This window comes from Rhinolophus ferrumequinum, chromosome 4, assembly GCF_004115265.2.
Source record: "Rhinolophus ferrumequinum isolate MPI-CBG mRhiFer1 chromosome 4, mRhiFer1_v1.p, whole genome shotgun sequence".
NCBI lineage: Eukaryota > Metazoa > Chordata > Mammalia > Chiroptera > Rhinolophidae > Rhinolophus > Rhinolophus ferrumequinum.
In genome coordinates, this window is record NC_046287.1 from 27764720 (window position 1) to 27789241 (window position 24522).

At 38.1% G+C, this 24522-nt stretch overlaps 1 long non-coding RNA gene across 1 annotated transcript in view; it reads right to left on the reverse strand.

Annotated features, from left to right (window-relative positions):
• The window catches only part of LOC117021546 (uncharacterized), a 28225-nt gene extending 5894 nt beyond the window's left edge, over window positions 1-22331 (reverse strand). The window contains exons 1-2 of the long non-coding RNA XR_004422880.1: window positions 22199-22331; window positions 17903-17984 (exon numbers count right to left, since the gene is read on the reverse strand). This is a non-coding gene — a long non-coding RNA (uncharacterized LOC117021546). The remainder of the gene's footprint in view (window positions 1-17902; window positions 17985-22198) is intronic.
• Window positions 22332-24522: the final 2191 nt, after the last annotated feature.

A 24522-nucleotide genomic window follows, 5' to 3' on the forward strand; every position in this document is an offset into this window, starting at 1 on the left:
AAGAAATTAAAGTTCTGAAAAACAAATCACATAATAAATAATTATTCTAATCATTTGAAGTTTATGTTTTATCATAAAAGGAAAATAAGCTTATATTGAAAAAATATATTAGAATAAGCTTATATATGAAGCTTATTAAATAATAAAATAAGCTTCTATTGACAACTAGCTTATAGATGAAAAAGGAGTATCTAAGGTTCTATTTGTTAACTAAAAATTCAGGAGGGGTTATTTCTGGTACATAAAAGTGCCAGGTGAACAAACTTGTCTCTCTGTTCCCCCAAAGAATACTCTCAAACCCCGAAAACATTATTTTGTGAGGTTCGAACTCCAGGCTCCATGACTACCACACGAAAGCAAATCCTTAGGCCAGAAAACCTCCAGGAGCTAGAACTGAGCCTCGGGGCAAAAGTGAAAAAGTCAGACATTATCATCTATGGAGCACTTTACCAGCTATTGAAAATCCTTTGGCCCTCAGCAAATTATAAGATTGCCTTTTCTCTGTTCTGAGAGATTCCAGAAGACATAAAGATTACATTTGGGATCAGTGATTTTTTTTGTCTCAGATCTAAGCATTATTTTTTATTCAAAGCCAATTTATAGCTTTGTTTAGTCCTAATGGCTTAATATACAACAGAACTAAAGTAGGTTAGGAGTCGAGAAAGCCCTTTGAGGAATAAATAGTTTAAGCAATACTCACATCCATTCAAATGCTTTAATCAAATGTAAGAGATTCTACACAGAAAGCATTAGCTAGAGACACCCAGTGAAGGGTGAAACAAATATTTTCTAGGGAACATTCTGTGTCCAACTCAATGTTACCTCTGAACTTGAAATATTGGGCCTGAGGGATAAAAACCTAAAGACTAAAGATGTACTGTCCTCCAAATTTATTAAGTGTCTTTGAACACATCAGCCATATATTTTATTGTAGATTTTTTAAAAACCCATAAACTGAGCTTTATAGATAGTAGATTAAAAATAAAATAAACTCTGCTTAGAGACATAAATTGATACATCATTTCTAGAAATAGCTCATATTTATTGTTAGACATTATAACAAAAGGTCTTCACAAACTATGTTATTTAACTTATTAAGAATGCGATGAGGCAGATACTATGATCCACATTTTACAGATTAGGGAACTGAGACTTGTATCAGTTACTTATACAAAGTCACACATGGAGAAAATGGCAGAATGTGAGTTGGAACCAAGCACCACCCAGAGCACCTACATTTAATCAAATCACTACCCTGTCCAAAACCTGAAAATCATTTTATATTCTTTTACTCACTTGTCCCATGGCTACAAACCCATCCCAAGGTAATATGCCATAGGCAGACACAAATGTAGCAATAAAAAAAAAAAAAGGAAATGATGTAAATGTTCAAAAACTAAAGAATATTAAATGATCTATTCATACAATATAGTACTTTTCAGTCAAAAAAACTATATTCACCGAGAATGTTTTATGAGATGAGAAACTTGTCACATAATATCAAGAAAAAAGCAGGTCATAAAACAGAATGTAAAGCATTTCACTATGTAAAAGAAATATATATGTGGATGGGAAAAAGCTAAAAGAAAAACACAGCAGTATGCTATCTCTCATTATTTCTGTGAATTAGAATCATATATATATTTTTTACTTTTCCTTCTGTATCTTTCTATTTTTTTGTGTTTGTTTTTTTTGTAATGAAAAGATACCATTTTTATGAGAACTATTTCTGAATTCAACAAAAGCGTATGTATAGCTCTCATTCTCATATCTCATAAAGGAAATGTTGGGACTAAGAAGGGTCAGAGAAAACTAACTAGAAGAGTCAGGAGAATGGGAACTAAGCTAACATTATCAGATCTGGGAATTATTCAAAAAGTTCTGAAATACACAAACAGGGACTGTCACAGCTGACACAGTCTGGCTGAGAACAAAATGCGTAGGATTCCCAGCTAGGAACAGGGCACAGGCCCAGGCCGGCTCCATCGTCTCTCCTCTCCCTCACAGCCAAGACCCTTGAAAGAGTTGCCTTCTGTCCGTCCATCCACACCCCATCCCCATTTACTGGTTAACTCACCATAACGTGGTCTGTCCCCCCTAATTACCTCCCCCAACTCCACGGCAATTGCTCTTACTACTGCCATCAATGTTCTCATTGTTGTCCAACCTGGTGGTCACATTGACTCATTTCCTTATATTAACAACCATTCAGACACAATTGACTGACCCAACGGACTCCTTCCTTGAGCATCTTTCCTTGAATTCTGTGACAGACACACTGTCGGTTGCCACTCGGGCAGGCACAGGGTGTGGCTCACACGCACACCTACTGCCTTGCTAATGCAGTGCCAGCTGTGTTTCGGTGTGGGACAGCAAGACGCTCAACGGACTAGCCCTCTCCCCCAGCCCCAGGAGACGAGCTGTGTTGGCCTAAACCAATTGAGGCAATCCCACTCGCCTTTGCTGTAGTTGCTTTAGGCGTTGGTACTGGCCAATGGGGAGAAGTTCTTCCTATGCGCAATTCCTGTTTTTGAGCTCAGTTTTTGATATTTGATGCTGTGACCGCCTTTTTTGTGACCACCAGACGAAAGCCAGCAGAATCACCAAAAGCTAATACAGAGAGAGCTTCAGCATGGAAGAAATACTCAACTAACCAACCCTGGCACTACCTACCCCCAGGCTATTATGTGAGATAATAAAAGCCTTCTGTGTAAGTCACTCTTAGCTGTTCAGTTCCCTGCAGCCAAAGATATCCTAATTGATGTTGATATTACAATACTCCCCTTCCTGGACTCCGTTCTCCATCCCGTCAGGCCCTCTCCTGAACGGTAAGAGCACCTTGCATGTCAGTGCTCTGGACAGTTTCACTGTTGGTCTCCTTCTCTTATTATTCCATTCGCTTTCTCTTTGTGCCTTTTCTTTTCCATTTGAATGATTTCAACTATGCATATGTATTTATAGTTTACAAAAATTGTAAGGAAAATCTATTATTCAGATCGTGTTTTGTTTTCCATGCACTGGGAATATGCCAATGAATAAGACCACTGAGGTCTCTGGATAAGAGAGGGGAAAGGCAGGGGAGGAGGAGTTGGTAGGGGAGGAGAGGGTTTGAGGTTGAGGATCTTCTCATGAGATCTCCTGCACAACCTAGTGTGCAGATGACAATTCAGTATTGTCCATTTAAAAATATGTGAAGAGTATAGATCTCATTCATTGTTCTTACCACAGTGTAAAGGGGTGGGGGGGAAGCAGGAGGAAACTTTTAGAAGTAATGAATCATTTATTACCTTGATTGTGATGATGATTTCACAGGTATATGCATAGCTCCAAACTCATCAAATTGTATACATTAAACATGTCCAGTTTGTTCTGTATATTAATTATATGTCAAGAAAGCTGTTTTTAAAAATACAAAAAGGTTCTCTTGTGTGAAATGTTCAAGTCTTTTGCCTCTTTTTCCATGAGATTGTCTTTTTTATATTGATTCTAAGGAATTTTTTATTCCAGACACTACTCCTCTTTTTCTGTTCTCTAAGTTTGCATAGTATTGGATAGGTTTTTCTCTCTTTTTTAAGATTTTAATAAAATTTCTGGTAAAGTTACCTGGACCTGGAATGTTCTTTGTAGAAGGGCTTTTTATTTCTTTTATGTCAGTTTTGGTAGTTACATTTTTCTAAGAATTCATCTATATTTTCAAATTATTAACTTAAAGTTTTCTGAAATATAAATTTAAGGCTAAAAATTCCCCTCTGTGTACAGCTTTGGTTGTACCCTCATGAGTTTTTATATGTAGTATATTTATTATTTAAGTGTGATTCTAAATATCTTCTAATTTCTATTATGATTTCTTCTTTGACCCATGGGTTATTTAGAACTTTCTTTCTTAATTTTCACATATATTGATTTTTTTTTTCTAGTTACCTTTTTTTGTTAATGTATTATAACTTAATTACATTTGTGGTCAGAAAACATGCTCTGTAAGATTTTAAAATTTAAATTTGTTTAGACTTCCATTATGACCCAGGATATATCAATTTTTACAAACGACCCATCTGTTCTTAAAAAGAAATGCATTCTTCAGTTCTTGGATGTTCTATATGTGACCATTAAATCAAATTTGTTAATACGTTGTTCAAAATTTTCTTTCCTTATTGGTTTTGTTAACTAGTTCTGTTACTTACTGAAACAGATGTGTTAAAATCTCCCACTATGATGGTAGAGTTGTTTATTTCTCTTCATAGTTCTATCAATTTTTCTTTAAATATTTTCAAACGGTATTATTAGGAGCATCCAAATTTAAAATTGTTGTGTCATTCAAGGGATTGAACATGTTATCTTTATCTCTAGTGATACTTTTTTGCCTTAAAGTCTATTTCTTTATAAATATAGCTTCATTAACTTTCTTTTGATGAGAATTTGCCTGATTTATCTTTTTCCATCCTTAAACTCCAATCTTTGTCATCTCCACTGTTGTTTAAATGATCCCATAATACTACTACCACTGTAATATTCTAATTATAGTTTTAGCTTCAAAAATAAGATTATTCATGTCTCAAAAGAACCAGAACTGGCATTTCTGGAATTATGGTTTGTGGTTTTGAATATCATTGGTTTGCCATGGTAAACCCTATTCTTTCTCGAAAGACCAGTTCTTGTTTTTACTGAGCTCATGGGCTCTGCTGGAAAAACACGTATGTGTGGGTGGATGCCAGGGCAGGAAGAAGGAAGATGTGGCCAGGAGAGGTTGAGGGGGGTAAACAATGCTCAGTGTGGGTGGATGTGGCAAATCCAAATGCCTAAAGAGCCAAACAGGTAATTTAGGCAATTACACCAGTGGGAGAGAACTGTCCCGACTAGGGATCACTTGCCCTTCTAATTTGTTATTGATCCTTTCCCTATTGGAATGTTGCCAAGTATTTTTCAGGAAAAACCTAAACGTAGATTTGGATGGGAAATATATTGAGTTTGAAAATTGGCGGCTGATTCATTTTTTTTAATTCTATTTAAGTCAAATTACATCTGTCACCTACATTTGCAAATCCTCAGCTCCACCGACAAATCCTAGAAGAGAATGCACTTAGGAGGAAGAAAATAACTGGAGAAAGACTTTCCTCGTCCCTGCTAATCCTCCCAAATGGGCTAACCCACTCCCTTTATAAAGAGAAATTCCTCCTGAGCACCATAAGCCTAATCCATGGCCTTGTTCTTGAGAAATGGGATTTTGAGACTCTTGGCCTGGTCAACTGCCAAAAGCAACATGATATGCTGGTAGTCTCCAGGCATGGAAATGGGAAATGGTAGGAAGCAAGAGTGGGGCTCTCACAGGAAGGGATACCAGGAAGTTTCTACCAAAACAAAATTTATAACTTTGTCTGGGACCCCCTTGGCAGCCCTGTGACAACATCCAAATTTGAAATAATCTCACTAACTTCAAATCCTCTCAGTCGAGTCTGAGAAAAAATATGGAAAACAGAGAGAGGGAAAAGATAAGATGTTCCCTTTAAAAAATTTTATATGTATATATGTATATATACGCAGGCATATGCACAATACAAAGTCTTTAATTCTTGTGCTCATTTGTTATTATTTCAAAATAACCAAATATTTGTGAAATGTCTCTAGGCTATCTCAACTGCCTCCAAGAGGACGTGCTTCAATGACAGGCTGAACAATGTGTTTTTTACAAGCAACCTAAGTGTCCATCAATAGACGATTGGATAAAGAAGATGTGGTACACATATACAGCGGCATATTACTTGGCAATAAAAAAGAATAAAATCTTACCATTTGTGACAATATGAATGGACCTAGAAGGTATTATGCTAAATGAAATAAGTCAGACAGAGAAAGACAAATACCATATGATCTCACTTATATGTCGTATCTAAAGAACAAAATAAACACACAAAACCAAAGAGACTCATAGCTACAGAGAACAATCTGATGGTTGCCAGATGGGAGAGAGGTTGGGAGGCTGGATGACAAAAGTAAAAGGATTAAGTGCAAATTGGTAGTTACAAAATAGTCACGGGGATGTGAAGTATAGCACAGGGAATATAGTCAATAATGTTGTAATAACTACGCATGATGCTAATGGGTATTACACTAATTGGAGAATCACTTTGCAAATTATATAAATGTCTAACCACTATGCCATACACCTGAAACTAATATAAAATGATGTGAATGTCAACTCTAATTGAAAAATTAAAAAAAAAAAAACAGAAGGATTGAGTCCCTACTACTTATAAATAAATCACTACTAGCTGCTTTTATATATGCTGTCTTATGCAGTGCTCAAAACAAAACAGAAGTATTTTCATTTTATAGTGAGAAAACTGCAGAACAAAGAAGATAAATGACTTGCCAAGGTCACAGATTTAATAAGTGTTAGTTGCCAGGATTCAAAACTAGGTCTCCTGTGTGGAAGTCCTGTGTTTTGCACTCTATCCCACCTTCTTTGGCTGACAATCAGATGAGAATCTCAGCTCCAACAGCTTGATTCTCAGGTAGCCAAGACTTCTGACAAAGTGTGGGAGCTAGGAGGTACCAATGTTCAGAACTCAAAACTGTGTGAAGTCACAAATGAGAAGCCAGACTCACAGTGTGTAGCAAAGACAGGACCACTGAAGGATTGCAAGGAAACACTGAAATCTGAGTTATAAAACCCTGTCATTTCTCACCTTCCCCACAGCCGAATTCCTCTTCTCTTCCCTCCACAGACAGACCAGGTACCCACATTACTTCTTCAAACATAAAAGCCATTTCACCCCAAATTCAAAGAAACTGCTTTCCTATTCCCTTTTTAAAATCTCTTTCCAGAACTCAATCACCTATTTAATTATTTTAGCTGATATTATTTCAACTTTAGATGATGTTATTTCAACTTTAGATGATATTATTATTTTTAATATAGTTTAATATATTAAAATAAGTAATTTTATATTTTTATATTTTTAATATTTTAAGATAAGTAAGACAATAAGTATTGCCTCGGATAAAGAAAATATTTTCCTTATAGATTAGAACATGTTGAATAACAACAACAAAAATTCTATCTGCTTTCATCACAGCTTTACTTAACAAAATTGTATTTATACCTCCTTTGAAACACTGATCATATGAAGAAAATATCTGTAGCGTGCTATTCTGACACCTTTTTTGACTAGTCATATGGTAATTGCATTGTATTATTTGTACAAGAAAACTGAGTGTTTTCCTTTGGATAAAAAATAAAGAAATAATGAACAGAGAATGGATCATTAAATTAATTCTCATTCTCTTCAATATGCACAACATAAAATTTCTCAGGGAATTGTGATAAAAGAGATTTCACTGGAAAAGAGAATCCATAATTCATATGCCATCTCTCCAGTCAAGTTTCATATTGACCCTTCAGAGCAAAGCCTGTAATTGTTCTTCAGCATTTTCATTATCAAAGGTTTATTTTATAAATAAAAAATTATATGTGCATAACCCGTCTTTCAACATAGTGAAATTTAACTTATTCTCGAGCGTTGTTAGAGGTTTGGGTGATCCATTCTGCAGTAAACAGCTACTCCCATCTCAATCTGATCTCAGGCCTACCTTGGTCACCACTGCTTTGTATCTCTGAAAATCATAAGGGTTGTCATAAAACATTTAACAGTAAGGACATTGTCTTATTTACCTCACTCAGTATCTCCTACAGTGCCTCAGAATGAATTACGGAAGGAAGGGAGAGAGATTTGAAAACTACAAATGCCTAGGTACTTGCCCACAAAGGATATTAAGCTTTAAGTATAGATTTCCTCTACCAATGACTCAAACATATCTTTGAAGAGTTCTCCCATTTCCATCAGGAAGATACTTGAGAAAACAGAATCATTTACATTTAACTGAGAATTTACTTAATAATTTTGTTATAAAGTTAGAAGCCTTCAAAAAATCCTTATCTTTTAGCCAACACATAGATACATATAAAATATATTGAAATTCTTTGCAAAAGAAAACTATTTCGTTTTTTCAACTTGATTATGTTCTGACTGTCCCTTTTAAGAAGCTGTTACTATCCTATGAGGGGGTCAACGATTATCAAAGGAATTAATGTTTCTCTGATTTTTTTAAATAGAAAAACTCATGAAGTGCTTTTACGCAGAACATTTTTAAAATTTCTAACAGTTTGTTTCACCCATAGTTCTAGGACCTTTGTCTAAAACCAGAACTCTATTAGCTTTTCTTGAACCATTTCACTGGGCATCACAACTTGTATGGAAATGGGCTCCTCCAACGGCCCACGTTACCCTCAGTGACACCTATAGTACAGAGTCCCGTGATTCACGAACTGGCCCCAGTGCATCATGGTCAAATAATAACGGCAGAAGAAGTAAAGGAGAAGTGTGACAGCATGCTGCTATTGGCCAAGGAGAATAAGGACATCCTGATTGCATTTCCCCCACTTCAGTGCAGAATCATCATAATCTGTAACTCATACCAACAGCCATTCCACAGAGGGCAATTCCAATTCCAAGGTCTCTTGTACAACACTATTTATGTTGATAAAATACAATAGGTCTGTTTATCTCATAGACACTGGAAAGGGAAATAAAATGGTGATATGATAAAAGTTCAATACATAGCAGATAATATTCTCTCTCTTTCCTGGAATGTTGAATCTTCTCGGTTACTTGTTCACAAATGTTTTGTCCCATAACTGAGGAGCTCTTCAGCAGATCAAATAATCCTGCAGTTCCTCTTCCCTATTTGCCCAAACAGACAGGATTCAGTAGAATAAATGGATCATAAATGAGATACCAAATGAAAAACAGCAAGCAAATTAACAATTCATTTCCAGAAAAAAAAAAAGGTTTTTAAAAAATGCTGACACTGATATTAATATATACTAGAATAAATGAGCAACCTGTCTGAGAACCACAGGGTAGACTCTTACAGACTATGTTAGTTTCCTATGACTGCATAACAAATTACCACAAATGTGGTAACTTAAAACAACAGTGCAATTTATTCTCTCAGTGCAGAGGCCAGATGTCCAAAATCAGTTTCACTAGGCTGGAATTAAGGTATTGGCAGGGCCACATGCCCCCCCAAAGGCTCTAGGGGAAAATCTTTTCCTTGACACTTCTAGCTTCTGGTGGCTGCAGATTTCTTAACTTGTGGCCACCTCTCCCTAACCTCTGCCTGTGTGGTCACATGGCTTCGTCCTCTTCTGTCTGTGTTCTAATCTCCCTCTGCCTCTCTCTTATAAAGACATTGGTGATGGCATTTAGGGCCCTCCAGGATAACCCAAAATAATCTCATCTCAAAATCCTTAACTCAGGGCAGCCGGTTAGCTCAGTTGGTCACAGTGCGGCACTCTTAGCAGCAGGGCTGCCAGTTCGATTCCCGCGTGGGACACCGTGAGCTGCACCCTCCACAACTAGATTGAAACAACTACTTGACTTGGAGCTGATGGGTCCTGGAAAAACGCACTTTGAAAAAAAAAAAAAATCCTCAACTCAATCAACATCTGCAAAGATACTTTTTTAACAATTACAGGTTCTAGGAATTAGGATGGAGATATCTTTGAGAGGGTGGGGTCAAGCGGGAGCATTTTTCAGCCTCACACAAACCAAGACCACAGTTCAAGAACTTAAACATAAGCAAAGAAAATGGTAATAAGAAACCCGAGTTTTTCACAAGCCTCACAGAATGTCCTTCTCATGCCGTGACTGTGTAATGTCAGCTGTCTGGAGAGTCATGCTGAGCGTCTCAGTCACATTGGTGTTTATGGATTAATGGATTAGCCTCCTGTAGACAATCACTGATCAATTAGGAAGCTGATTCCTCTACCATTTATCTAATAATAGAGATATTTGTAATGGGAGGGGATAATATTCTTACCTGACACTGAAGTATGTAAAACATATTCTGATTATCAAAGCATTTTAACTTCAAAGTTGCCTGGAGACCAACAAATTTTTTTTTTTTTTTAATCGTTCACAGAATACTGTCACTGACAGTTACAAACAGGGAGGCAGAGTTTATTTCAAAAAAATGTCAGGTGAAGCTCTAGGAAAATATCCGGCCATCTTCTGGGTCGCTGGTGCTTAGCTTTCAACTGCTAATGTATGTAAATGAGCCCATCCAGGGGCCCAGCTGTTGTATGTTGAAATGTGCTGATGAAACTAAATTGGGATTCTAGAGAACGCAAATCAAATTGTAAGCAAAATTACTGAAATATACCAGCCTTCCTTTGAAGCATTATAGGCCAACCCAAGAAAAATGACTAATGGGTACTAACACACAGTCCTGACAGGAATCATAAGCCAGGAAGGAAGTTGCATGTACAATAATAATAAAGAATATTAAATCGCCACCAGGCCTTGCCAGAGACAAATCAAAATGGAACAGACTCTCACCACCAGTCACTTACTCCGTCTGTTTGAAACTGTCTCAGGAATCACAGACAAAGAATGCTTTCACTCATATTCTCTTTCTACTAGAAAGAAGTGCTTTCTCAGGAATGTTTCCAAACTGGAAAGGGCAGATGAGGAAGGCCCATCTGAAAAGGAGGCCATGAGAGCCACTCTCCCGACCAGTTCATCATCCTTCTTTGGGCACCAGCGTGAGAAAACAAGCTGCCTTTATCAGCCGCTTATAGAGAAAATTATACACGTTTTACAGGATATCCATTGTTTCATGGCTTTTCATTTCTTCTCTTATAATGTCACTCTCATTCTTATACAGTCATGCACCACATAATAAAATTTTGGTTAATAAAGGACTACATATTCCGTGGTGGTTCCATAAGATTATAATGGAGCTGAAAAATGTATATGGCCTAGGGACACAGCTGTCACGTAACATCGCAGCCATCATGACGCAGTGCATTGACTCACGTGTTTGTGTGATGCTGGTGTAAACAAACCTACTGCGCGTCCAGTCATACAAAAATATAGCACATACAATATGTGCAGTACATAATACTTGCTAATGATAATGAACAACTATGTTACTGGTTTATGTATTTACTGTACTACTTTTGTCATTAGAGTATACTCTTTTTACTGATAAAAAAATCTTGCCGTAAAACAGCATGCCATGTTATGCCAGCCCTAGCCTCATACATCTTGTATTTATTATGTCTCTTAAATGCATTATTTTCTGCTATGCTTGATTTAATTCCATTTTATAAATGTAGGGTAGCCTAAGTGTATGGTGTTTATAAAGTCTACAGTGGTGTACAGTTACGTCCTAGGCCTTCACATTCATTCAACACTCCCTCACGGCCTCACCCAGAGCAACGTCCAGATCTGCAAGCTCCATTCCCGGTAAGTGCCCAATGCAGTGTACCATATTTTATCTTGTATATACCTTATTTTTCCTCTACATTTTCTACTTTTAGATACACAAATCTTTATCATTGTGTTACAACTGCCTACAGTATGCAGTATAGTAACATGCTGTACAGCTTTGCAGCCTGGGAGCAACAGGTTGTACCACAGAGCCCAGGTGTGTAGTGGGCTATGCCATCCAGGTTTGTATAGGTGCGCCCTGTGATGCTCACACAACGACAATATCACCTAATGATACATCTCCCAGCATGTATCCCTGTCATTAAGTGGCACATGACTGTATATATAAAATATGAAATGATTTTTAATTGCTCATGTAACTTAATTAATATTATTTTCACTCCTAACTGATTACTTTTTATCATAAGGTAATGTGGGAACTCTCTGGAAGTTTAAATCCAAGTCTCACTCATTAGTCACTAGTAAGACGTGAGTCCTGCCTGCCCGCTCTGCCTCCTTATCATCAAATTGTAAGTGGAACCCAGCCGGAAGCTTCCGGCACGTGATCCTTTCAGCCAGAGCCCCGACACCTCCCTACAAAGGGCAGGTAGCGAAACACTGGGGAAGAACGTAAGTGGTCCCTAACCTCAGACGGCAGCTTATTTCAGAGTGTTGGTCTAAGTGCCCTGTTTAGTCCTCCTTGCATTTATTGACCTATTAGGACAGCAATTCTCAATCCTAGCGGCACGTTAAAAATATGTGGAAAATGTCTGTAAACATAGTTGAAGTCCAGAAACCACCCCCAAACACTTGAATCGAATTGGTCTGAGGTGGGGCCCAGGCATCACTATTTTTTTCTTAATTTCTTAAGTGATTCTAATGTGCAGGCAGCTTTGAGAACCACTGTTCTACCTGCCAGCTTCTGTTACTTCTTACCTTCCATGTCTTCTGAGACTGTTTTCTAAGCTCATCTACCCAGGCCCACCATATTTATGTACTTTTTTCATCTTTCTAGAATCTCTTAACCTTCATTTTGCTGCCTGACACTATGGCACTGCCTCGCTCTTCTCCAGATTTGATACATTATCTGGCAAAACTTTCAGTCTACTTCTTTTCCAGGTCCTGGCTTCCACTGGCTTGACCAGTGGAAAACCCACCAAGATGACAAAAGTACTTTAGCAAGAGCCTATCTACCCACCTGCCCCTTCCCTCTTTCACTTTAGCCCATCTCAAATCTGACAAGTCACATAATCTTTTCCTTTTGAAACTTCCTAACCTTCAACACCATGGTCCGCATTTGGACCAAACGCCTCACCAGGGCTATTCCCTGGCCCACCTATCACCGGGCTTCTCAACTGCAGAACTACCACTATGCAAGGCCAAATAATCCTTTGCTGTGGGAGGCTGTGCCTGTACATTAATGGGATGTATAGCACCATCTCTGGTCTCTGCTCACCAGATGTCAGCAGCACCCTTCCCCCAACTTGTGACACCAAAATATGTCTCCAGACAATGCCAAATGATCCCTAGGGAGGGAGAATAATTGCCACACACCCAACTCCACTGAGAAACACTGCTTTATCTGTTTGCCTAAGCTCCCAAATTATTTCAATGGAGTTATTTCCTCTGCCATCTGGTATATATATACTTCCCAGTTTCAATTTCCACCCAAGTTTACAAACTGTTACTCTGAGGCATCTTCTTCCTCCTGAGTCGGCAACCTTCAGCTTTGATTCAACTTCCCAAATGAGGCCAAAGCAGCTAAGACAGATTCTCATGTCTGCTGGTCATCTTTAACCCTCCTATTGCAGATGAACGACTATGATTTCTCAATTACGTACCTTTGTCCCATAAATACTGGCCTAATGCTAAAGCTCTGTAAACACTAACTTGGTTTAAGAACAACGAGATTACTAATAGAGAGCACACAGACCAGGACCTTTCTTAACAATAGAAATGCTCAATTGAAGACTGATCCAAGATGGCGGCATAGATAAACACTGTGCTTGCCTCATCCCATGAACACATCAAAATTACAACTAAATTATAGAACAATTAACATAGAGAACCATCTGAAGCCTAGCTGAACAGAAGTTTTATGACTAAGGATATAAAGAAGAAGCCATCTTGAGGTATGACATGAAATGGGCTGGCCCCAAACCTCCATGTGGTGGGTGAAAATTCGGAGGAGTACCTCAGCCATAGAGGTTCTCCCCAGAGGACCGAGGGACCCCATCCCCACATGAGGCTCCCCAGCCAGGAGTACTGGTGCTGGGAAAAGGATTCCCCACAACATCTGGCTGTGAAAATCAGGGGGATTCCAACCATCTGGGTGGGACAGAAGGCTGCAGGGCACCCAGACATCCTCTTAAAGTGCCTGCACACAGATTCACTCGTTCACAGTCACTCAGCCTGGGCTCCAGTGGAAGGATAGTGACTCCGGGAGCATTGGAGACATATAGGGGAAGACTGAGGTGTGTGGCTTCAGGCAAGGGCTGAAAGGTAGTAGCCATTTTCCCTGGGTGGGGTCCCGTTCCCAGGCAGCCAGCAGGCTGTGTTGAGCCCTCCCCCATGCTCATGGCCAAATCTGTATCTGAATTGGTCTCCCGAGCTCTGCCCACTCCACCCTGGTGACTCACTGGGACCCCACCACACCCAATTCCTTACCACACAAGGCTTTATCAGTGGCAGAAAACACCCAATCGGACTAGCAAAAGGAAAAACAAATGAGAATAGCTTAAGAGACCTCTGGGACAACATCAAGCATAACAACATTTGTATCATAAGGGTACTAGAAGGAGAAGAGAGTACTCAAGGGATTGAGAACCTATTTGAAGAAATAATGACTGAAAACTTCCCTAACCTGGTGAAGGAAATAGACATACAAGCCCAGGAAGCACAGAGAGTCCCAAACAAGATGAACCCAAACAGGTCCACACCGAGACACATTATAATTAAAATAGCAAAGGTTAAAGACAAAGAAAAAATCCTAAAAGCAGCAAGAGAAAGGCAACTAGTAACTTATCAGTGAGCTCCCATAAGATTGTCAGCTGACTTCTCAATAGAAACTTTGCAGACCAGAAGGGATTGACACAATATATTCAATGTGATGAAAAGCAAGGACATACAAGCAAGACTACTCTACCCAGCAAAGCTATCATTTATAATTGAAGGACAGATGAAGAGCTTCTCAGACAAGAAAAAGCTAAAGGCGTTCATCACCCCCAAACCAGTACTATAAGGAATGTTAGAGGGACTTCTTTAAGATGGGGGGGAGATCAAAAATATGAATAAAATAGCAGTAACTGCATAACTATCAATAATTACTATCAATATATCTGGATTAAATGCTCTGATCAAAAACACAGGGGGGCTGAATGGATAAAAAAACAAAACCCTTACAAATGCTGCCTACAAGAGATTGAAAGACACACAGAGACTGAAAGTAAAGGGATGCGAAATCCCTTTATTTCATAAAAATGGAAGAAAGAAAAAATCTGGAGTAGCAATACTTATACCAGACAAAATAGACTTTAAAACAAAGGGTATAAAAAGAGACAAAGAAGCACCCAGTAATCCCGTTTCTGGGTATTTATCCGAAGAAACCCAAAACACTACTTCAAGGGGATGTGTGCATCCATATATTCATTGCAGCTTTATTTACAATAGCCAAGATGTGGAAGCAGCCTGGGTGTCCATCAATGGATGAATGGATAAAAAGGAGGTGGTACATATATACAAAGTTCTGACAATTAAGTTCGCAAACTTCTTGCAACAATGTTGCTAACCTTTTTTTCATATCAGAGGGATAGTTCATTATGAATTTGTACCAACTGGACAAACAGTTAACCAACTTTACTCTTTGGAAGTGCTGAAAAGGCTGTGTGAAAAAGTTAGATGAAAATGACCTGAAATTTTTGCCAACAATTCATGACTCTTGCATCCCAACAATGCACCAGCTCACATGGCACTGTCTATGAGGGAGTTTTTAGCCAGTAAACAAATAACCATATTGGAACACCCTCCATATTCACCTGGATCCCAATGACTTCTTTCTTTACCTGAAGATAAAGGAAATATTAAATGATTCGTTACCCAAAGATAAAGACATTTTGATGACATTCATGACATCAAGGGTAATACGACAACAACTCTGATGGCCATTCCAGAAAAAGGAGTCCCAAAATTGCTTTGAAGGGTGGACTAGGCACTGGTGTCAGTGCATAGCTTCCCAAGGGGAGTACTTTGAAGGTGACCATAGTGATATTCAGCAATTAGGTGTGTAGCACTTTTTCTAGGATGAGTTCACGAACTTAATTGTCTGACCTCATACAATAGAATATTGCTCGGCCAGGGAAGGGGATGGGTTCTTGCCATCTGCAGTGGCATGGATGGACCTGGAGGGTACTGTGCTGAGTGGAGTATGTCAGACAGAGAAAAACAGATGTAATATGATTTCACTTATATGTGGAATCTAAAGAACAAAATAAACAAACAACACAGAAATTCACTCATAGATACAAAGAACATTTTGATGGTTGCCAGATGGGAGGAGGGTTGAGGAGGTGCGTGAAAAACAGGAAGGAATTAAGAAGTACAAATTGGTTGTTAGAAAGCGGTCATGGGGATGTAGAATATAGCATAAGGAATACAGTCAATAATATTGTAATCACTATGTATGGTGTCAGATGGGTACTAGATTTATCGGGGTGATAGGTGGGAGGGGGTTAGGGGCAGGGTGGAAAAGGTGAAGGGATTAAGAAGTACAAATTGGTAGTTACAAAATAGTCATGGGGATGTAAAGTAAAACATAGAGAATGTCTTGGCATAGAATTAACCCCTGGTCGTTCACAGAATGTAAAAGAATTTATGAGATTCTACAAGAATAAGAAAAGATTTATTGAAAGTCAAAAAGAGAGAGAGTTCGGTTTGGAACTGCCAGAAGTTTTGCCGGGACAGTCTGAGAGAAAGAGCTGCCGAGACAGAAGGGTCAGAGATATATTGGCAGAAGTTTGCCAGGGCTGAGTCTAATAGAGACAGCTGCACCGATGGGATTTTGTATTTGTCTAAGCAGGATCTAGTGTGCTTGTCAGCTTGCAGTGGGGCTGCCGTTACAATTATCTTCTCCTGGGAACTGTCCTGTTTCCCTCTATGATCGATGTCAGCTTGCAGGGGGTTGCTGTTATGACTGGGAACTGCTCCGTTCCTACCTATGATGGATGGAAGGTGCTTGTCAGCTTGCAGTGCAGAGCTAGTGAGGGGATTCGGAGCCAAGCGGTTAATGTATGGCCCATTCCTGTTAGCTCACAAGCCCACTCCTGTTAACTCTTTATTTGTCTCATCAGGGAATATAGTCAATAATATGGTAATAGCAATGTAAAGTGCCAGGTGAATACTAGACTAGTCCAGGGGATCACTTCTCAAATTATACAAATGTCTAACCACTATGCTGTACACCTGAAATTAACACAAAATAATATTGAATGTTAACTGTAATTGAAAAATTTAAAACGTGGGGGAAAAGGTGAAGGGGAATAAGAAGTTCAAATTTCCAGGTATAAAATAAGTCACAGAGATGTAATATACAGCATGGAGAATATAGCAATAATATGTGATAGCATAGTACAGTGTCAGATGGTTGCTGGACTTATGCTGATAATTTCTTTAGTTATATAAATGTTGAACAACTGTGGTGTACACCTGAAACTGATGTAATGTATGTTAGCTGTATTTCCTAATAAAAATCTGAAAAAAATAAAAGAAATGCTAAGTTGTTTTTTGACTCTAAACACACTTACCCTCCTGAACAATTACTCATTCCATCCTCTGACTTGTGGAATGGGAATTATAATGTTCTTGCAAAGCCTTTTGAAATTCCAAATTATGGGGAACTTCATTTCAATTCAAACTGAGTAACAACTCTTAATTATTTGAGCTAATGGAGAGGGATGAAGCACCAAAAATAGAAAATTCATGTAACAGAAATTTAAGCACATACTGACACAAACACATATTCTCAAATTTCTAGAAATTAAAAGGTCACCAAAAGTTATGAGACTGATTTTACTGTATGACTCATAACTCATCCACATGAAGGACTGCTAATTCATTATAATTGGAGGTGATTTCAATGTCAACAGTTTTTTGATAGGTTTATATAAGAATTTTTATTCTTTTTATAATTTTCTATATTTCTTATGCTATCTTCATTAAACCCATATTATTTTTTATTGTGATAAAATACACATAACATACAATTTACCATTTTAACCATTTTCAACTGTATAGTTCTGTGACATTAAGCGCATTCACATGATTGTGCAGCCATCCATCCAGCTCCAGAACTTTTTCATCTTCTCCAACATCAACAATTTTTAGTAGATATTCCCTCCCTACTGCTACTAATAATCTGCTATGTATCATTTTAAACTAATTTCCTGTGGCTCTCATTGAAATGCATGATTGAAGGACAGCATTTATATAGGTTTGTGAATTCAACTTTCAATATATAAGTGAGAATTCTTCTCTTTTCATAGTTGTGCTTCCTACATTCCCACTATTCAATGCCTAACTAGCCCCATCCTTCCTTCATTTCCCAGCAGCCCGGTCAATAGCCCAGGGGAACTCACCGTGTGCAAACAGCTTCAGGTTGCATTGACTAGTACATAGACAGAGAACAGGGTTGTTGACTAGACAAGTACGTTTTTGTATCTGCAAAATTAAAAAGTTATTTTTAACAAATATACTTCATTTTGCTCTAAAAGGTATTATGGACATTGGTTAAAGGTTATTAAACAAAGGCATGCTCATCCAGTTGTTTTTTTTTTCTTTAAAGTCTTTAGCTTTTAAACTAGACCATTTTTAGTTTAACAAATACAAAGTATTAACTACTAAGGAAGACAGAATTTTCATAAAGCTTTATTAATAAAGTTTATTTTAGCCTCCCATAGCCATAACTTTATTAATAAAGTTTATTTTAGCTTCTTTTAGTCCAAGCTTCATTAGTAAAGTTTATTTTAGCTGCACATATCTCACAAAGACTATGGAAACTTCTTTGGAACATAAAATAGTACCCAACTATCACAAAACTCCAAACTTCAGGATTAAGAAAAACATTCTACATTGTTTTTTTGCATGAGCGCCACAGGCACTCCCATTTTTTGAGAGACAAAGAATGAAGTAGATGGCCACGATAATCACTAACCATATCTCCAAGATCAATTTCCTTCACAGAACTGCTAACAATAATCCCCATAGAACTCTAGCCCTAGTTTTAAAACTTCCTTATAAGGAAAAGGCATGTCACAATTAAAGGAGTGAGTTTCCCATAGTTCCTCACTACAGTGAAATTTTACCTTCAACCTCTTTTAAGAGACAGTGAGTTCCTTCTCTCTGCTTTTTCTTGGTTAATGACCATTTATGCTTAATTTCCTATAGCTAAATAAAAGGTAAGTCACTGGTAGATTTATCAGTTATGTCTAGGTTCATAAAGTAGAGTGGGTTAAAGACAAATGTCAAAAAATTCAAGCCCTAAAGGCTCTTTTCACCAGTTAGATACAGAAATTAAAACAAAAGTAGTGAGTTGCCTTACTTATCCTCAAATTGACTCAAACCTAGAACTAAACTGCATGATGATAATAACATAAAACTTTTTGGAGACTTCTTCTAAGACACTAGGAGAAGGAGAATATACTTTACAGAGGGGAAATATAACGATATAAAGAAGTTTACCACAGTCAGTTTGGGCTACTCTAACAAAAATACCATAGACTGAGAGGCTTAAACAACATTTATTCCTCACAGTTCCGGAAGCTGGAAAGTCCAAGATCAAAGAGCTAGCAGATTCCGTGTCTGATGAGGGGCCACTTCATGATTCATAGATGGCTGTCTTCTCCCTATGTCCACATGGCCACAGAGATGAGCGATCTCTCTGGGGTTTCCTGTATAAGGGCACTGGTCCCATTCATCAGGGCTCCACCCTATGGCCTAATCACCTCCCAAAAGCTGTACCTCCAAATACCAGCACCTTGCGGGGTTAAGATTTCAACATATGAACCTTGGGGGGGACACAAACATTCAGTCTATAGCATTGTTGTTTCTTGCTCACGTTTTCAAAGTAACACTCTCAGATCTAGCAGGCAAAACTTTTACCTAACAGCTGTGTTTCTGACATAAGCTCAGGAGAGAACTTATACTTTGAAAACATGTGGTGTTGAGTAGAGAAAAGAAATCAACGTGACTACTATTATAAGGTCATAGCTTCATTCCACAGATGATTTATTTTTTAAAAGTCCTTGCAACTGTCATTTTAAAAACCCACAACTCTCACCAGCAGAACACTTGGAACAGCATACTCCAGTATTTCAGAGAGGTCAAATTTCTTTTCTACAACTCTAAAGAGGCACCTCTTGAAATTGTCCAGTTAATATTTTCATAACCCTATAATAAATAGCCCCAGAGAAAAGCCTATAATACGGTTGTCAGTGAATTTGACTTCCATCATAAAATGGAAACGTTGTCAAGCGTTTTGGGCATTAAAGCAGTTGCCACCTAATAACTATTCAGAAAAAAATACCCAACGCAGTTTAGTTCTCATTGTAATCTCTGTGACTTTCAAATAAGAAAAAAAACTTGAAAAAGAACCTACACATAAATACATGAAAAATACATAAAAACATTTTATTTATGAAAGTATAGTTATAATTTCTCAAAAAATATGTATAAAGAAGGATTGATTCTTGGTTATGTCACAAAAGAAAGTAAACGGCAAATTTTCAGTTAGTTTTTTCCCTAATACACACAAAAAAAGAATAAAATAACATAAGTATTCATTTATTTATTCAACAAGCTTCTATTGACGTCTATTATTTGTTAGATACAGTGTTAAGTTCGGAGGCAAATATAAAGAAATAACTACATTTTTCTCCTTCCCCTGAATGGCCAAATAGATGTCAAGGGTGAGTGAAGATTAAGACCACACCATAAAGTAAAAGCATACAACCCAAGTCACCAAGGAGTCTGAATTACTAGTTTCATTTCCTTCGTGTTCCTCTCGTTCTAACCCGTGATTTTTATTCAATACTTCCCAAAGAAGAAGACTAAAGGCTACAAGAAGATACTCCACTGCCCTTTCCTTCTGTATACAGAAATGAGGGCTTGCTCTTACCTTGGATTCTTCCCCTCACTCACCCAGAAAGTATTAGAATGGAGAAACATAATGAATTAATGAGAAATAATTTGTAAATAACTTGGAAAATATTGTCAGTTACAAAAGAGAAGTCCAAAAACGAATTTTAGATTCTGACATTAATTTGCTTCATCTTTATCACTTTGAAAAAAGCGGGGGGCAGGGGGAAAAGGAAGATTGGGGAGAGATCATTCTTAGTAGTTATTTGATGTATTTCTTCTTAAATTGTTAGGGAAAAGGTAGTGGTCATAAAACTCCAAAATGCCAAGTGTATAAAGCCCAACAATGCTAAGTTTTCTGTAATATTTGGTTGTTCCAGAAGTAAAGGCCCTTTAACTAGCCAGTTCACCATTTTACTCTCTACTATAGAAAGGAGGGGGCTGTGTCTCAAATATATTAGGAGCTCAAATAATGACTGTTGGAAGCTGAAAGGATGAGTAGGTATTTCAGGTTTCTTGATGCATTATAACAGGTGCTCCATAAAGAACCTACTAAATAAATAATTGATTAGGTTTCTCTAAAGACTCCATAATTTGTCTCTTAAAGATGAGATATAGGGATTAGCAGAAGAAAGAAGTTCCTCGTTCAAATATGGTGCTCCCAATATTCCTGCAAACAAATCACATGTAAAGTTGCATGGCCTGAGAGGTTTGAAGGGAGAAGGTGAACGAAACCTCACCCCACCCCTGCAGCCAAGTGCTCTGCACATGGCTTAAGGTACATAAACCGAACCCCACACACAGCTGCCTAAGTGGCCTGTAACTCCCAACACCCATCAAATGCCTCCCCCACAAGGCCCCCAGTTGTTTTTGCAAAATGGAACTCCCCGATGATTTGACACCTTGTTTAAAATTCTTCAGTAAACTCTAAAAACTAACACCTAAATCTTTATCATGGTATATGAGGCTCACCCTGATCTGACTCTCACTGCCTCTTCAGCTGTTTTTTGTTTGTTTGTTTGGCTTTTTGCTGTTTTGGGGGATAATATTGTCCAATGAGATTCTGGTTCTTGCTGTCTCTGGTCTTTCCTCATGAAGCTGGCCTGTGCTTAGAAGGCCTCTCCCTTCCTCTTCTTCACCTTTAAGCCTGTTCTGCCATCTCCTCCTCTAGCAAGCCTAGGACATGAGTTAGGTATCCTCCTTTCTCACTCTTATGAATACTCAGACTACCTTAGCATGGTACTACCAAGTTATTGACTCACTATTCAGCTCCCTTACTAATTGTCCACACTTACTCCTTTCTGTGTCCCTACTGGCACATAGTAGGTTCTCAAGAGATTTTGAATGAATGCATAAATACTGAATGGCGGTGTGTGGGAAAAAGTTGCAGCGGCCAAGTTAAGAGTTAATGGCCTAAATTGGCCCTGAACACCTCCTTTCTACTTAGCCCTATAGGTCACACTTAGGAGGTCTGTGAGTGGAAAAGAGGTGCATTCCAGCTCCAAAGGGTCATTGACCTTTAAACTTCTTATATGAGCAAAATAATGCAGAGATCTTAAGAGACTACCATTTCCCCTGAATTATCCATCACAAAGCAAGCCCAGCATATGCCAGCAGAAGTTCTCAACCCACCACCACCACCACCACCACCACCGAGTTCTTAACCGCAGAAGAGGTCAAACTCACCTCTCCGATTCTACAAGTTAAGAATATCTTTAATTTTAGGGTTTTGTCTTGTAAATTCCTGTAAATGTATCATTCTTTCCATAAAATGAAACAGATCTTTGTAAATTACTTACCAGTTAAGTGACTTATAGTCGTGCGCTGCATGAGGACATTTCAGTCAGTGACGTGTGGACCAAATTATATAACAGCGGGTCCCGTAAGATTATAATGGAGCTGAAAAATTCCCATTGCCTAGTGCTGTCGGAGCTGTAATAATGTAATGTCATAAAGTAAACGCATTACTCACGTATTTGTGCTGGTGTAAACAAACTTACTGCACTGCCAATGGTATCAAAAGTATAGCACACAGGATTAAGGACAATACATAATACTTGATAATAACAATAAACAACTATGTTACTGGTTTATGTATTTACTACTCTGTATCTTTGTTATTTTAGAGTGTACTCTTCCTACTTACCAAAAAAATGTTTGCTGTAAAACAGCATTCAGTATCACACCGGTAACAGCTCATACAATTCATTTTTAATCAACTCTCTTGATTGCATCATTTCTCTTATGGTTGATTTAACCTCCTGTTGTTTTATAAATTTAGTATAACCTAAATATAGTGTTTATAATGTCTACAGCAGTGTACAGTCATGTCCTAGGCCTTCACACTCACTCAACACTCACTGACTCTCCCAGAGCAACTGCCAGGTCCGTTCAATGGTACACCCTATATAAGTGTACCATTTTTTCTCTTTTAGACCACATTTTTACGGTACCTATTCTACGTTTTGATATGTTTACACACACAAATACCATTGTGTTACAACTGCCTACAGTATTCAGTACAGTAACATGCTATACAGTTTTGTAGCCCTGGAGCAACAGGCGATACCACATAGCCTAGGTGTGTAGTGGGCTATACCATCTAGGTTTGTGTAAGTGCACTCTGATGTTTGCACAATAACAAAATCACCTAATGACACATTTTGTAGAACGTATCCCAACCATGAAGGGACACATGACTATAATTCCCCATCTCATATATACACATCACAATTAGTCTGAAATTCCAGAAAGGTGCCCCGTATTTATCCTATAGCTTCCCATCTAACTCCCCATGACGTACCTCATTCAGAAGTATGGGATCCGTATGGCTCCTCTTCATATACTATATTCCTAAAAACCAAGTGTTGGCCATAATTAATGAAACAAAAATCCTAGAATAAAAATGGAAGGAGGACCTTCTGAAATATCAAGGCGGGGGGTTGGGGGGGTATTGTCCTCAATATTAAAACTACATAAAACTTCACACTTGTATATCTAAAATGATTCTCAAGTTATTTCATACCACCATCATCCCCATCCTCGTGAGAGGTGCCAATGAATTGTATTAGTTCCATAACCCTAAAGGAGAAAAAAATACCTCCAGGTGATTTCTCTTCACTTCATACAAAAAAAGACTCAGATATATTTGCATATAAGTAAAAAGATATTCAAAACAGCACTCTTTAGAGTAGAAACAAAGAAATCTAGAAATGTAAATGCCCATCAAGAAAGAACTGGTAAGAAATGAAGTACATCTAGACAATGGCATATCATGCAGAATATCATGCAGCCATCAAATAAAATGAGGTAGATCATTGCTACGTGTTCATGAATGAGCAGGGGAGAAAAACTTTTTCCTCCTTCCCTTCTAGGTTCTTTGGCTGGTCTATAATTAAATTGACATAAGACAGATTAACAAGAGGAAAAAAGTTATCTCTAATAGCTTTCTTCCTGGTATAAGTCCCCATCTAAATAATTTTAGGCAGTTAAGGGAGAGGTAAAAAAGTTCTTTTTGAGTCTGATGGGCCTTGCTTGTTTTCAGCTCAATATAATCCACATGCCAAAGTGACACATTCTGGAACAGTCTAAGCTGAACCCCAAAACCTGCATTCGAAGGGCTCCAGGATATGTGATTAAAAGAAGAAAGCAAGGCATGAAACAGGAATAATTTGTACTGAATAGAAAAAAGGAGAGTAAAATGTATGTGTGTGTGTGTGTGTGTGTGTGTGTGTATATATATATATATATATATATATATTCCTGTAAAAATACGCCAATGGTTGTTTACCCCTGGGAAAAATAAGGGGTTACTGGAGAAGGGAGATTTACTTTTTATTACATACTATTCTTGTACTGCTTTTTCACCATCAACTTTTCAAAGCTTAAATTGTGTATGTGTGGGTATTTATACTCATACACAAGCACACTTCCGAAACAAAAGCTATCTAGAGGAAGTCCAGGCAAAGCCGAAAGGAAGGGCGAAGCCTGGCTCACTCTTCCAGCCTGACTCAGGGCTTCCTGCGCCATAACCCAGCAGCCCTGGCTGGTGTCGACTGGCTTCACTTCTTTCTGTCTGGCTGACATTTCTGTCAGGGCAGCGCTGTGCTCTTTCAAAAGGAGG